Here is a 16,622-nt window from a genome sequence, read left to right on the forward strand (position 1 = left end):
AATTTGACCAGGATCCCTCCTTAGATTCCTGAAACATTGTCTGTAGGCTTCTGGCACAAGCTCATATGCACATGTCCCCTCCTCATTCACCCCAGATCCCTCCTCTGATAGTGTTGTGAATGCCTCACTAGCTCTACCTACAAGTTTTGTTTGGGTCAACAAAGCCCACATGGTCACTGGCCACTGAAAATGTTTAGCCACTTTCTCTAAGTGTCCATCTCTGAAGCTCAAATGCTCTCCCTTTTCCTTTCTCTCCTGCGAAAGCTATTTGTTATTTTTTTCTCTTTCCTCCACTAAACCTATTCGTTCTCCTTTTCCTCTTCTAACTTTAGTCGTAGCTCAAACTGATTCAGTTCTGCTTCTAACTCAAGCTGCTTCAATTGCAATTAAAGTTTAGTCATCTCTGCAGATCCTGATGGAGTTTCCAGCGAATTGGAATACTGAGCTACTGCTGCTATCATCTCATCTTTCCTCACATTAGGAGGTAGCTTCAATTCCCTTCGTTTACTAATTCTCTCTGCTTGGACTAATGTACATTTTGTAAAACCCCCAAGCTCACTTTTTCCACCTCCAAAACAAGCTTGGTTCCTGCAAGAACCATCGGCATCTGAAGCTCTGTTTATTCGCCAATCAACACACGAAATAAGAGACACTAACACCTGCCACACACTATCTAAATACTGCAAAGGGCCCCCGTCTGTTATGGGCCAAACCCAAATCCTCAAAACATTTTAAGCAGGTAGCCCAGACCATAACTTTGCTGCTTGTTGAAGGTTAGTATGTAGCTGATATTCCCAGAGTGAATTAGCTGGTGAGACCGCCGAGTTTAAAATACATAACATTTATTTATAAATTTACCAAATTAATCATAAGGAACCGAAAATAGAATTCCTAACGAACGTATCGCATCTGAAACCAGCAGGCTATTATGACTTAATGATGCTTTTCCAATACACTTGCAACAATCCCAATAAACAAACTCCTTAGCACCAAGTGTAAAACTGACACAACTGCTGACAGGTTACAAGGTCAGAAGCGCAGAAGGAGGCAGAGAGCGTCCAGTGACCCTGACTCAACTAACCCCAGAACTGATTCAACCTGTCCAGCTGGGGAGCTGGCCACGTCCTCTTGATTATACAGGTTTCTTTTTAAAGACATGAAAGGTTTCTGGATGAGGCATTTTCTGTTAGGTATAAACAAAATGGTCCCAAAGAACCTTTCAAAATTCTGACATATTAGAATCTTGGGTCATTTAGAGCCTATTTAAAGAAATCAAGGACAATCAAGGACTGGTTTTGGGACAAACATTCCACATTTGGCTTTGGAGTGAATTCCAAAATTATAAATCTTACTGCTTTGAAGTCAATAAAGTGTATTAAGGTGTTCGTGAGTTTACAGAAAACAGTGCTTAATCGTAGTGTGTGTTGAAGATTCAACATTGTCTTATTAGAGCAACGAGAGGAATGTCCAGGCAGATCCGCACTTCCTGTGCATGTTCAGGGCAAATATGCCCACTGAAAATCTGTTGCTAGGCACCCGTTCTAGTCGAGACGAAATCAGCATATTAACAATATCTAGATTGTGTTTATTTTGGGTTGTCACGGTGGAGCGTTCAGGCAGTTACATTATTGCAAATGGACAACACAGCAGAAGCATCGAGCCTGCGATAAGAAAGCATCCATCATTTTCCCTCACAACTAACTTCACGACAGTAATTGCTGATGGGATTATCCACCATTATCCAGCGATGGCAACATTCAATTCAATCCAATTGTTATTGTGAAGTAAAGGTAGCATACTGAAAGGAGTTAACTGGGTCTGTTTGTTCTGTGACTGTGATTGATGTCAGTCTCCATGGATCCTAATTATGTCACTGGATGGCTTTCCTCTTCTATATGTAAAGGGCTTGTAACAATGCTTTATCCCATTATAGCTGCGGATGCATCACCTTCAACACTAACAGGGATCAGCTGTAGCAGAGACAGGGAGAGGAGAGATCAGAATCCGAGAAACATAGACTGGAATGTTCCAAAAATGGATCATCATCTGAGAACAACAGACTGGAATGTTCCAACAATAGATCAGATTCTGCGAACAGTAGACTGGTATGTCGCACCTGCGGTTCAGAATCTAAGAAAAATAGAATGGAATGGTGGAACAATGGACAGGAATTTATCCTGGGGTCTTTACCTTGTTTCCTGGTATTGGAACATATTACCAGATCGGATATACGGTGTACTGTTGATTATTCAGGCTGGTTACTATCCCATGCTCGCTATTGTTGGCGTTCCTGGTAAGTCTCCCAATCTCTATCGATTTATTAATCCCACGAGCCATGGCGAACTTCAGTGATATTTCTGTTATCAACATTTAGTAAAGATCGAACCTTTTGTCTTCAGTTTCAAATGCAAATCCATTCATTCTCCACAAATTTCAGAACCCCCCACACCTCCGCCCTCACAAACATCTGAGAACAAGACTGTTCACAATCCCGAAGTACCTATTTGCCATGAATTGATTTATGTCTTGGTATTCTCTTCATCACCAAAGCTACCCACGACCAGCTCCATGATATCCTCAGACCCATCTTGACGTCAGTGCAGGTGCTAAATAAACAATTATCTATACCTTGGTAAAATTCAGACTTAATGGTTCCAGTTCTCTTCTAATCACTCTTACCGTTACAAAATGTTTCCATCACAATCTTGTTCTTGTCTGTAAAGAAAATTCATGAGAGGGACACTGTGTCAGAGTAGTAATGTCGCTGTTCACGTAATTCAGTGGCCCAGGGTACTACACTCAAGACACTATTTCAAATCCTGTTTCAGAGAATGACAGAACTTAAATTCAAATGACAGGAACAGGAAATAAAAGCGAATTTTACTAACATAATCCCACCAGTACTTTGTCAATAAGTTTATCTATTTTGCTATTGTCCTTTGTTAAAGATATCCTGCATTTTTATCTGGTCTGGATTAAGACTGACGTCAGACCAACTGCCTTTAGGAATGGCCTCACAGTAAAAGGCATTTAGTGAGGTCAACAAGTGCTGCCCTTGCCAGTGATGCAGACATACCATGTAATAATAACATGAAAGGTTGAAAAAAAAACAAAGATTGATTCTAGAGATCAGAAACAAAAAGAACGAGGAAGTGCCAGAGAAACTGAAGAGATTTGACAGCCTCAGGTCGAGAGAAAAAAAGAAGTGACATTTCGAGTACAACGACCATACATCAAAACTGAACGCAACTGGGAAATAGTGTGACTGATGTTGGTGACAGGGATGTCTGTTGTGAAGGGGAGAAGGAGGGAGTTGAATAGATAGCGAAAGAGAGAGATAGAGAGGAAGAAACAAACAAAGGGATTGTTGATGATCAGCTGGAATGGAAATAAAAATCCAGATTAATCTTATTTATTTTTCTCCTGTTCCCATATTATTGAAATTCATGTCCGTGTAAGGTGTACATCAAAGTCCCGGTTTGAAGTGAGTTATGTCCCTTTGTCTCCCTTCCGTGAGTGTGATTATCTTCCTTTATTCATTAATAGGATGCTGGGCCAATAATTAATTTACTTTTTTCATTGTCCTGAGAAGGTATTGGGGAGCTGCCTTCCAGATGCACTGCAGTCCATGGGCTGTAAGTAGTCAGTGCTGAGATCTGCTCGGTTTTATTTCTTTGTAGACTTTGATCTAACAGAGTGGCTGGCTTGGCCATTTCAAATTGCAATTGTGTGTTAACCACTGTGCTATGGATCTGGAGTCACATGTAAGACCAACCAGGTGAAGATGGTAGATTTTCGTCCCTGAAGGGCATGAGTGTGCAGATGGACAAACAGAGTGGTTTCATTGTTTCATTTGATTCTCAATTCCTGATATTTTATAGCATTCAAAGTCCAACATTTGCCGTGGAGAGATTCAAATCCGAGGTCCGGGTCATCACCTGTGATCCTGGGTTAATATTCAAGAAAAACAAACTAGGCCATCACCTCCTCAGCATTTTCAACAATCTCCATGGCAATAGTGTTGTGCGGTCGGTGTGGTTGTGCTTAAAGCATAGCGCTTTGCAAGGCAATGAAACATACCATCCTTCTTATTTTGTATTTATGAGAAGGCGAGATAATGTGAAGTGCTCTAAGTGAAAATGAGCTGGATATCCTTGGTTATGGGCCACTGACAGAATTCATACGGAGGCGTACGGAATCAGCACAGTACATGTGTGCTGTCCTTCTTTGAAAAAATGATGGAAGTATTAGAGTGAAGACACTTTATTGAAGTTGTAGAGTGATATTGAGACAGTATTTGGGCCACTCTGAACAGATTTTCTCTCCTTTGTAAGGAATGATCTCTTTGCCACAATGAGACAGTCTGAAGGTGCTACACGAGACTACTCCATGCCGTGATGGTACGAGAGAGATTGTGAAGGAAATGAGTGTTTAACTTGTAATGCGACAAAAGAATAAATTGTGATTGCAATAAAACTTGAGTGGTATTAACCAACATTCATTATTTCCAAAACAAAACATTGATATCGTGAAATATAACGTGTTTCCCGCAATACATATTTTCACATTTGGACAAATGTATGATCGGAAACGTTTAGAATGATATGGGCCAAATGCAGGGAATGGAGTTAGCATGGCTGAACATTTTAGTCAGAATGGGCCAGTTTGAGCTAAAGGACCTGTTGAACTCTATTACTCTATGATAGTTTACATATCTGTGTGGAGCCCCCATGTTGGTTGAGTGAGAGCTCCATGCTCTGAACAAACTCTCACCGTCTGAATGTACAGTTGGAGTGAGACCCTGCACTGAGCATCATTTTGTTCACAAACCTGTCAGCAGCCACACACTGGTCATTCTCAAAAACTTGTGACATCCGTGCAGAAGATTAGTCTGTCTTCTCAGAGATGGAAGATGCCTCCTTGAGACATCACACAAACCATCCGGTGTGTCTCCTTACCATCAGGAAACCACGTTAATGTAACGCATGTGAACCATTATCAAGGGAGCTAGGAGGAACAAACTGGAGCAGTCTGTCTTTGCAGTCTCTCCTTCGTTGGTTTGTCGTTTTGTAGCATCATTGACATCCTCCTATTTCACACTACATCCACCTGGACACTGCGTGCTGGCCGATGACCGGCCCTCGATGTCTTCATATCCAACTGCCGCCCAGACGTTAACCATCTCATCTGTCTACCCCTCCCCCCACTCCAACCTCTCACCCTCACAACGCACAGCCCCCCCCACTCCACCTGCTCCAATCCAAAAGTCACCATCAAGCAAAAAGATAAAGGGGGTGCAGTGATAGTTTGGCGCACTGATCTTTACACTGCTGAAGCCAGACGCTAACTTGAAGACACCTCCTCCTACCTCCCTCTCGACCATGCCCGCACCCCCAAAGAACAAACCATCATCTCCCAGACCATACAGAATCTCATCACCTCAGGAGGAGACCTGCCACCCACAGCTTCCAAACTCATAGTCCGGGAACCCCGCACCGCCCGATTCTACCTCCTTCCCAAGATCCACAAGCCTGATCACCCTGGCCAACCCATTGTCTCAACATGCTCCTGGCTCACTGAACTCATCTCTACCTACTTCGACACTGTCCTATCCCCCCCAGTCCAGAAACTCTCCACATAAGTTCGAGACACCACCCACGCCCTCCACCTCCTCCTAGACTTCCATTTCCCCGCCCCCCAACGCCTCATCTTCACCATGGATATCCAATCACTATACACCTCCTTCCGCCATGACCAAGGCCTCCAAGCCCTCCGTTCGTTCCTCTCCCGACGTCCCCAACAGTACCTTTCCATCGACACTCTCATTCGTTTGGCTGAACTGGTCCTCACCCTTAACAATTTCTCCTTCTAATCCTCCCACTTCCTCCAGCCCAAAGGGTTAACCATGGGCACTCGTATGGGCCCCAGCTATGTCTGTCTCTTTGTTGGCCTTGTAGTACAGTCCATCTTCCCTAATTACACCAGCACCAGTCCTCACCTCTTCCTCCACTATACTGATGACTGCATTGGTGCCACCTCGTACTCTCACGAGGAGGTTGAGCAATTCATCAAAATAACCAACGCATCCAACACCGACCTTTAATTTACCGGGACCATCTCTGACACCTCCCTCCCCTTCCTGGACCTCTACATCTCCATTAATGATGACTGACTGTCGAATCCCATAGCTACTTGAACATTTCCACAGGAGTACATTTCCCAAAACAACCGAGTCCCATAGCCCCACCTGCTTCAAAAATTCCATCCCGCATTCCCAATTCCTCTGTCACCGCTGTATCTACTACCAGGAGGACCAGTTCCACCACAGAACACACCAGATGGCCTCCTTCATTAGACACCGCAATTTTCCTTCCCACGTTGTTAAAGATGCCCTCATACGCATCTCATCCACATTCTGCACCTCCACCCTCAAACTCCATCCCTATAACCAAGGACAGAACCGCCCCCCCCCCCACCCCGGCTGCTCACCTTCCACCCTACCAACCTTCACATACACTAAATCATCCGACGACATTTCCGCCACTTCCAAACGGACCCCACCACCGGGGATATATTTCCCTCCTCAGCCATTTCCACTTTCGACAAAGACCGTTCCCTCCGTGACTACCTGATCAGGTCGACATCCCCCAACAACCCACTCTCCCTTCCTGGCCCCCTCCCCAGCCAACTGCGCTCACACCTGCTCTCTCATCTCATCCAAGGCCCTAAAGGAATCTTGCATATCCATCAAAGTTTTATCTGCACATCCACAGATATTATTTATTGCATCCGGTGCTCCCGAAGCCGTCCCCTCTACATTGGGGAGACTGGAAGCCTCCTAGCAGAGCGCTTTAGGGAAAATCTCCGGGACACCCGCACCAATCAACCACACTGACCTATGGCCCAAAATGTCAACATCCCCTCCTACTCTTCTGATGACATGCAGGTCCTGGGCGTCTTCCACCGCCGCTCCCTCACCACCAGATGCCTGGAGGCAGAACGCCTCATCTTCTGCCAGAGAACGCTTAAACCCCAGGGCTTCAATTTGGACTTCACTAGTTTCCTCATTTCCCCTTTCCCCTACCTCACACCAGTGACAACCTCCAGCTCATTACCGTCCCCATGACCTGTCCTACCTGCCTATCCTCCTTTCCACCTACTCACTCCACCCTCTCCTCTGACCTAGCACCTTCATCCCCACCCCCATTCACCCATTGGACTCTTTGCTATCTTCTCCCACTCTCCTTGCTGACCTATCACTTCCATCCCCACCCCCATTTACCTATTGTACTGTATGCTACTTTCTCCCCATCTCCACCCCCTCTCATTTATCTCTGCACTCTGCAGGGACCCTGCCTCTGTTCCTGATGATGGGCTTTTGTCCGAAATGTCGATTTTCCTGCTCCTCGGATGCTGCCTGACCTGCCGTGCTTTTCCAGCACCACTCTAATCTAGACTCTGGTTTCCAGCATCTGCAGTCTTTGTTTTTACCCCATGACTGAACAAGGTGTCAAGGAGACTAAATAAAATTGAACCTTTTGGGAATCAGTTGTAAACTCCCACTGGTTGGGCCATTCAGGACACAAAGTGGCTGATGGAGATCAATCCTCTCAGTCCCAGGATATCTCTTTGGGCGATCTTCCAGGTAGCTTCCTCGGCACAAACACCTTCAGCTGCTTCAGCAACGTCTGACCCTCCATAGTTCGATCAGAAGTGAGGATGCTCAGAAAAGATCGCATAAAACATCAAAACCTAGACAACATTCAAGCTCGTGCTGTTAACATGTAACAGTACTACCGGATCCTGAACATTTCCACAGGACTAAAAACGAGGAGCTCATTCGGCATATAAAGCTGGCTTCACGGAAACATGAGAACGCCATTCAGCCCATCGCAGCAATTGGATAAGAAGAGGCACAGCTCGTTCACTCTCCTTGACCTATTATTCAATAAGATATTTTGGTTTAAAAATGCAGATGTTGGAATGCAGGAGGCTAAAAGAACACAAAAAACCAGGCAGCATCAGAAGAAGAAGTTCACACATTGGGTATAACTTTTCTTCAGGACTGGGGGTGCTTGTACAGATAAAGAGGCGAGGTGAGGGAGTAGGAGGAGGCGGCATGGCGAGGTGGGGAACACAGGCAAATGATACCACCGAGTTGCTCAATGGTAGAAATGAATCCATTTGACAGCTGAACGGTATGTCCGTAACTTTTGCTCATGTCAATAGGCCAGGGTATATGTGTGGGGACTGTTTCCATTGCTCAGAGGGTAGCGACTGTTGGGGCTTCTCTATCCTAGACAGCTACACCTCTGGAATGATTTGGGGTACAGGGAGATGTTAATGGATTTTGACCCATCAGGGAGTTGAGGGCTACAAAGAATTGGACATGAAAGAGAAATTGCAGTTGAGAGAGATCGGCCCTGACCTTACTGGAGGGAAGGGCAGGCTTGAGGGGCTATATAGCCTGGTGTTATTCCAGTATACCCCATAGTCCATTCACTTTGTTGCCTCTTCCAATTCCTGTGTTACTGACTTCAAGTAGCTGAATAGTCAGATACTGTTGCAGCATGATCTAAACTGGGTCCAGTTCTATCGACTCAAGGGGCTGATTGGTCTCCTCCTGTAACTGTATAACATGCTCCAGGGGCTGAAAAGCTTCATCCTGTTCTGGTATAACTGGAATACATTTTCTTCAACGACTGCAGATGCTGGAGATCAGAGTCGAAAAGTGTGGCACTGGAAAAGCCCAGCAGGTCAGGCAGGAGTATCGATGTTTTGTACATTCCTTCTGATGGAATTATGTCAGAAATGTCGATTCTCCTGCCCGTCGAATGCTGCCTTACCTGCTGTGCTTTTCGAGCACCACACGTTTGGACGTTTACCGGCCTGCCTTACTCGACCTTCCTGGTCACGTCAGCAAAGAGTTTTAGGAAATTCGTCAGGCATGAACTTCCACTCAAAACGCTTTGCCTACAATTCCTAATGAAACCCTGTTTTCCGAATACATGCACCTCTTATCCCTCAGAATCTTCTCAAGTTATTTTCCTACCACAGATGTTAAGCTTACTGGTGTGTATTTCCCTGGCTTTATTTTTCATTCCTTCTTGAATAAGGACACAACATTTGCTATCCTTCAGTCTACTGGGATCTCACTTGTGGTAACTGATGATCAAAATTATCAGCCAAGGTCCCCGCAAATTCTTCTCTAGCCCATTGCAGTGTTCTAGGATATATCTGGTAACGCCCATGAGATTTCTCCAACTTCAAACAGTCTAGTACATCCAGTACCTCCTCTACTGTGATATGGACTGTCCTCAACACATCACCACTAATTTCCCCAAATTCCCAAGTTTCCCCACTGAAAATATAGAGGAGAAATATTTGGTGAGGACATTGCCTATCTCTTATGGTACTACACATACATGTCCACTTTGGTCTTTGAGGGGTCCTATTCTCTCTATAGTTAATGTTTTTACTTTAATATACTTAAAGAGCCTCTTTGAATTCACCCTGATCTTCTCAGGCCAGGTTACCTCATACCCCCTATTCGCCATCATGATTTCCTTCTTCAGTAAACTCCTGTATCCCCTGCACACCTCCAGGGATTTTCTTGATTCCAGCTGCCTCTACCTGACCCAAGCCTCCACATTTTGTTTTGTCAAAACCTAAACATCTCTTGTAATTCAGGGTTCCTCATTCCTGTCAACTTTCCTTTCACCCCCAAAGGCACATATCGATCTTAAACTCCCACTTGTTGGAGCTCGCTTTGCTTACAAACAGGCTACTCTAATCAACCCCTGCAAACTCCTGTCTAAGTCCATCAAAATTAACATTGTCCCAATTTAGAACTTGAATCTGTGGACCAATTATTTTCCCTTCTCCATAACGATTTAAAAATTAATAGAACTATGGTCACTGGTCCCAAAGTGAACACCTACTGTCACCTCACTCACCTGTCCTGACCTATTTTTAGGTCAAATCGTGCCCCTTCCCGATTAGTACCCTCTATATACTGCTTGAGGAAAGATTCCTGACGCACTTACTTGATTCTATCCCACCGAATGGCTTAATGCTCTGGCAGTTCTAGTCTGTGTTATAAAAACTAAAACCCCTATTATGACAACCCGAATATTTCTGCACGTCTTCCCAATGTCTGTGTATATTTTTGTTCCTGTAATTCCTGTTGACTATTTGGGGGCCTATAGTACAACCCCATTAATGTCCCCATCCCCTTCTTTTCTCTTAGTTCCACCCACAAAGCCTCACCAGTTATTTTATCTCTGATCACTGCTGTGGTACTCCTCTAAATCAGAAATGCAAGCCCCTCTTTCCACCATCTCTGTACCTCCTAATACACTTAACCCTGATACATTAAGCTGTCAGTCCTATCCATCCCTCAGCCATGTTCCTGTAATAGCTACTCTATCCAGCGCCGATTACCGATCCACACCCTAAATTCATCGGCCTTAACTTTTAGTCCTTTTGCATTGAAATAAGTGCAATTTAATCCATAGGCATGCCTTGCTCCCTATGGTATTCCTGCCTGATGTATCTCTTCAACGTAATATTCTGAATACTGTATTTCCTTCCAACCTCACATTTGCTGCCCAGCTCTTGAGGATACTACCTGCTGCCAATCTCGTTTAAACACTCCCTTGCAGCACGAGCAAAACTGGCTGAGAAGATATTGGTTCCCCCCGCCCCCTCCAGTGCATGTGCCACCAGGCCCCCTTGAAAAGGTCAAAACTGTCACAGAAAAGCTCCCAATGATCTAAAAATATGAATCCCTCCCCCTGCACCAATTCTTTAGTCAAATATTTATCTGCCATATCCTCCTATTCTTACCTTCACTACCTCATGACACTGGAAGTAATCAGGAGATTATCACTGTCAATGCTCTGTTTTTTAAATTTTCTCCTGGGTCTCGTTAATCCCTCTGTAGGATCACATTCCTATGTCTACCTGTGTCATTTGTATCAACAATCATAATTACATCAAGCAGCTCAAGCACCCCCGCTCCCCGAGAACGTTCAGCAGCCACTCAGAGACATGCTGGACCCTGACACCTGAGAGGCCACACCCCATCCTGGGTTCCCGTTTGTGTCTCCCTAACCATCGAATCTCCTAACTCTAAGACGCTGTTTATCTTTATTCTCTACTGCTGCTCCCCAGAGCCAGTCGCAGTGCAACCAATCTGGCTACTGCTGCTTTCCCCTGAACGGTCATTGCCTGACACCCATCCCCCATCTCCCAACACACACAATCAGTAACCAAAATGGTATACTTCTTTTCGAGAGGAATGACCACAGGGGATTCCTGCACTCTCTGCCTATTCCCTTTGCCATTCCTGGTGGTCGCTCAGCTACTCTCTGCCTGGAACATGGCTGTAAGCAAGGAACGCCTCTTTGATTAAATTCCGTTTATTTAAATGCAACAGGGCTGACAGGTAATGCATCTGAACTCAGGGTGTGGATGATGGGACTGGGATATTATAGTCTTTACATGGCTGAGGGGGGGCATGGGCATTACCACCTCACTCAAGCTCTTATTTATGATGTTCTCAGTATCTTGGATGATCCGGAGACCAGCCAGGTGCAGCTCCTGACCACGGTCTCCCAGGAGCTGCAGCTGGTTGCACTGCCCACATGTATAGTCATCAGGGACGGTGGAAATCTCCCTGAGCTCCCACATCCTGCAGGAGGAACATGCAACTGCCCTAACTGCCATCTCAACTGCTGGCAGACTAGCATTAAAAAGACTTTACTTGAGCTTACCTGCAACTTTTGCTGAGCTGCTTCTCACTGGAGCCTCTGGAACCAAAGTATTACTACCTAATCTGCAACTAACTGCACGTCAATAGACCACTCCACATTTAGTTTTAGAGGGAGACAATACAAACAGGAAGACAGTTAACGATCCGCATCCATGAACGCCAACTAGCCACTAAACGACACGACCAGCTATCCTTAGTAGCCACACACACAGACAACAAGCAACATGAGTTCGACTGGGACAACACTAACATTAGAGGACAAGCCAAACAGAGAACAGCCAGGGAATTCCTAGAGGCATGGCACTCATCCACAAATTCAATCAACAAGCACATCGACCTAGACCCAGTATACCGACCATTGCAATGGACAGCTGGAACTGACAACGGGAAGCGGCAGAGACAAACCACTATAAATGCCGGAGGAAGCATTAAAGAAGTGCTTCACAGGAGGCTCCCAAGCACTGAGGATGTCACCTAGACAGGGGACGAAACGTCTGCAACACAAATTCCCAGCCCAGTGAAGAGAACGACAACAAGGAGCAGCCGAGGTGAAAATCATCTCACAAACTTTGAACATTTAAAATATTCATGTTCTGACCAATAATTAGACTATATAATGATGTTGGCATTAAATAATCAGATATTCGCGAGCATTTACAATGGGAAATAATCGGATACTGACTTTTATTCACTTCAGACACATAATAGAGTGCAAAACTTGCAAGTACAGGAGGAGGCCATTGGCCACTATATGTGCATCAGCTCCAGGAGTGTCTTCCAAGCCCCTCTCATTTGCCAGCCTTATTTCTGCAGCCTGTTAAATTCACATTTCCAAATACATACCCAGTTAGAGTCATAGAGATGTACAGCATGGAAACAGACCCTTTGGTCCAACCTGTCCATGCCGACAAGTTATTGCAACCCAATCTAGTCCCACCTGCCAGCAACATTCCATATCTATCCAAACCCGTTAAATTCATATACCCATCCAAATGCCTCTTAAATATTGCAATTGTATCAGCCTCCACCACATCTTCTGGCAGCTCATTCCATTCACGTACCACCATCCATGTGAAAAAGTTGTCCCTTAGGTCTTTTTTATATCTTTCTCCACTCACCCTAAACCTATGACCCCGAGTTCTGGGCTCCTTGACCCCAGGGAAAACACTTTGTCTATTTATCCAATCCATGTCCCTCATAATTTTGTAAATCTCTATAAGGTTACCCCTCAGCCTCCGATGGTCCAGAGAAAACAACCCCAGCTTCTTCAGCCTCTCCCTGTAGCTCAGATGCTCCAACCCTGGCAATATACTTGTAAATCTTTTCTGAACCCTTTCAAGTTTCACAACATCCTTCTGATAGGAAGGAGACCAGAATTGCACGCAATATTCTAAGAGTGACCTCACCAATATTCTGTACAGCTGCAACATGACCTCCCAACTCCTAAACTCTATGTTCTGACCAATAAAGGAAAGCATACCAAACGCCTTCTTCACTATCCTATCCACCTGCGACTCCACTTTCAAGGAGCTATGAACCTCCACTCCACGGTCTCTTTGTTCAGCAACACTCCCTAGGACCTTACCATTGAGTGTATAATTCCTGCTAAGATTTGCTTTCCCAAAATGCAGCACCTCGCATTTATCTGAATTAAACTCCATCTGCCACCTCACAGCCCATTGACCCATCTGGCCCAGATCCTGTTGTAATCTGAGGTAACCCTCTTCGCTGTCCACTCCAATTTTGGTGTCATCTGCAAACTATCTGTACGTCGTATGCTCGCATCCAAATCACTTATGTAAATGTCAAAAAGTAGATGGCCCAGCATCGATCCTTGTGGCTCTCCACTGGTCAGAGTTTTCCATTCTGAAAAACAACCCACGACCACCACCCACTGTCTTCTACCTTTGAACCAGTTCTGTATCCAAATGACTACTTCTCCCTGTATTCCATGAAATACAACCTTGCTAATCGGTCTACCACGGGGATCCTTGTCGAACGTCTTACTGAAGTCTATATAGATCACATCCACTGCTCTGCCCTCATCAATCTTCTTTGTTACTTCTGCAAAAAACTCAATCACGTCCGTGAGACATGATTTCCCACGCACAAAGCAAAGTTGACTATCCAGCATCAGTCCTTGTCTTTCCAAATACATGTACATCCTGTCCCTCAGGATTCCCTCCAACAACCTGCCCACCACAGAGGTCTGACTCATCGACAACTCTCCCAGGCAGTCCATTCCAAATCCTAACAATTCACTCAATAAAGAAGATTTTCCTTATCACACTCCTGTCTCTTTTGGTGATAATCTTGAAATTAGAACTCATTGATGCTGTAATGCCAACTAATGGAAACGGAGTACTCCTGTTTTACATCTTTTCATACTTTTGAGCACCGCAATAAGTTCACATCTTTGTCTGTTCTGCTCCAGGAAGAATAAGCCTTGCATGAACTGTAACAAACACTACATCAGACAAACAGGCAGAAAACTAGCCACCTGGATACATGAATAACAACGAGCAAGAAAAAAAAAGACATAACCCAATATCACTGGTATCCTTACATACAGATAAGAAAGTATACCATTTCGACTGCATCTGCACATCCATCTAAGACAAGCCAAGCAGAGACACGCACGATAATTCCGAGAAACATAGCATTCTATCAACTCGATCAACAAACACATCGATTTTGATTCAATCTAACACTCTCTGAGAAAAAGAATGGGACATAAAATCACCAATACTGGAAATTACATCACTAATTCAAGGAAACCTAAAAACATAATAGCAAGTGGGACATAATACCAGCACTTCACCAGAGGCTCACTGATAATGTTCCCCAGTACAGTGATGAACCATCTGAAAATGAACTCTCCAGCTCAGCGAGCAAACCGACATCCAGAAGAAGCGCAATTTCTCTCATCCTCCCTTACACTAAACCCTTCATTCCCGTTATCATTCCGATTATATTAGGGTTATTTGTATTCTTCTGCAAAGTAATGTGGTGTCTGTCTGTCTGTCTTTCTTCTGAATGTGTGTGTGGGCGCGGGGGGGGGGGGGGGGGGGGCTGCGACAGAGAGAGACGGAGAGAGAGAGAGAGAGAGAAAGAGAGAGACCAATCCTCTGTAATGTCTGGATTACTCCCCGTGCCATGTGGAAAAGAGGGAAGGATGAGGAAGACAGTATAGCTTAACATGTTGTTAACATGCGACTTCAGTGGTGAGTGTTTCAGATTGTTGGATCATTGGGATCTCTTCCAAAACAGGTGGGGACCTGTACAAAAATGGCAGGTTGCATCTTAAGTGTACGAGCACCAACATCCTTGTGGGGAGGTTTGCTAGTGCGAAACATATGGATTTGAATAAACCAGGAGAGTGAGAACCAAAGCAGCAGATCAGGAACTGAGTAGAAGGTCGAGGTGAATAGGACATCAGGCACAGCCAGTTTAATGACCATGCCGAGAGAAGGAATCAAATCAGTCCAATATGTGAGTTGGGAGTTGGAATAAATTATCGAGATGAGGCGCAGGTTTTTCAGAGATTCATCAATAAGGATGGAGAGTGTGGGGGATGTGAGGGAGTCAGGTGTGTGAAACCAGGGAGACAGTGCACAAGAAAATGTTAAAGTGGGAAAAGTTTGGGGTGGTGAATTCTGAGACAAACAACTGGCAAAAAAACACAGGAAAACTTGCTGTTTGTCAAAGTGAATACCTGGGAATTAATTTATTAAACGTCAGAGAAATAACATCCTTATTGCTAAAGATCTGTATTATAATGGAGGAAATGCTGTGTTCATGTTATGGCTGTCACTATAATAATGGTGGCAAACAGTTAGAATATTATCAGTGCTGTTGCTGGACAATGCTTACACAGAGCATGTGAATTACACTGGATGTTCCAAGAGATGGCTGGGCTGAGTTTGGTTGAGTAAGTGCTGAAGCTGCATGAGATGATGCTGTTTTGTAATATAGCCACTTACTGAGTACAGTCAAAGGAACAAAGCAGCAACTGCCATTGTTAATTGTTTCAGAATATATCAGAGTGTTCTTGGCTGCCACTGCAAAGAATCATGCAATGAAAAGCAGTCCGATCACGTCTTTGTCAGCAAGTGCACATCCAAAGGCTTATGAAACGTTTTTGTGGTTACCTGCCTCAACCACCCTCCTAGACAACGCAGTCCAGATTCGTACCACCCTCTCAGTTCATATTCCATATTCCATTCAATAAATGCTCTCTCAATCTCCTGCCTTTCACTTTAAAAGTGTGTCCCTTTGTTTTTGATCTTTTGACTAAGGAAAACTGCTGTTGTCTGTTCATCTTCTCCATAACCCTAATGCTCTTGTACACTTGTACCAGATTCCCTCCTGAACCTTCCCTGCTGCAAAGAAAAAACGAGCAAATGTAGCCCTTCTCTTTCATACTCACTTTTGAGTACTCACTTGTCTTGTTACTTCTGACTTGCAACTTCCCAATTTATCGGTGTTAAATTTAATCAGGCCATTTATCTAGCTATCTGAATAATCTGCTTCTATCCTCCTGTAGACTAACACTTTCCTCCTGACTGTGATCCACCCAGCTCATCTTTGTGTCATCCATAACATTGGTCATCATTCCACTGCTCCCCACCTTCCACATTCTCACAACCGTCATTTCTGAATATTGCAAATAAACCGTGAGTTCCTTCCTGTTCTCCAGATGTTATTTAGAGGATGATTTGACTATTCCAGTCACTTGCTTTTCCTATTTTGGTGAATTTATAAGTGATGTAGTTAACACATTTTACGAGGGAGACACAAATAGTATTTTCGACACAGAGTTGAATTCACCTTTTCCACTCTGCCC

Source organism: Chiloscyllium punctatum, chromosome 16, assembly GCF_047496795.1.
Source record: "Chiloscyllium punctatum isolate Juve2018m chromosome 16, sChiPun1.3, whole genome shotgun sequence".
NCBI classification, from domain to species: domain Eukaryota; kingdom Metazoa; phylum Chordata; class Chondrichthyes; order Orectolobiformes; family Hemiscylliidae; genus Chiloscyllium; species Chiloscyllium punctatum.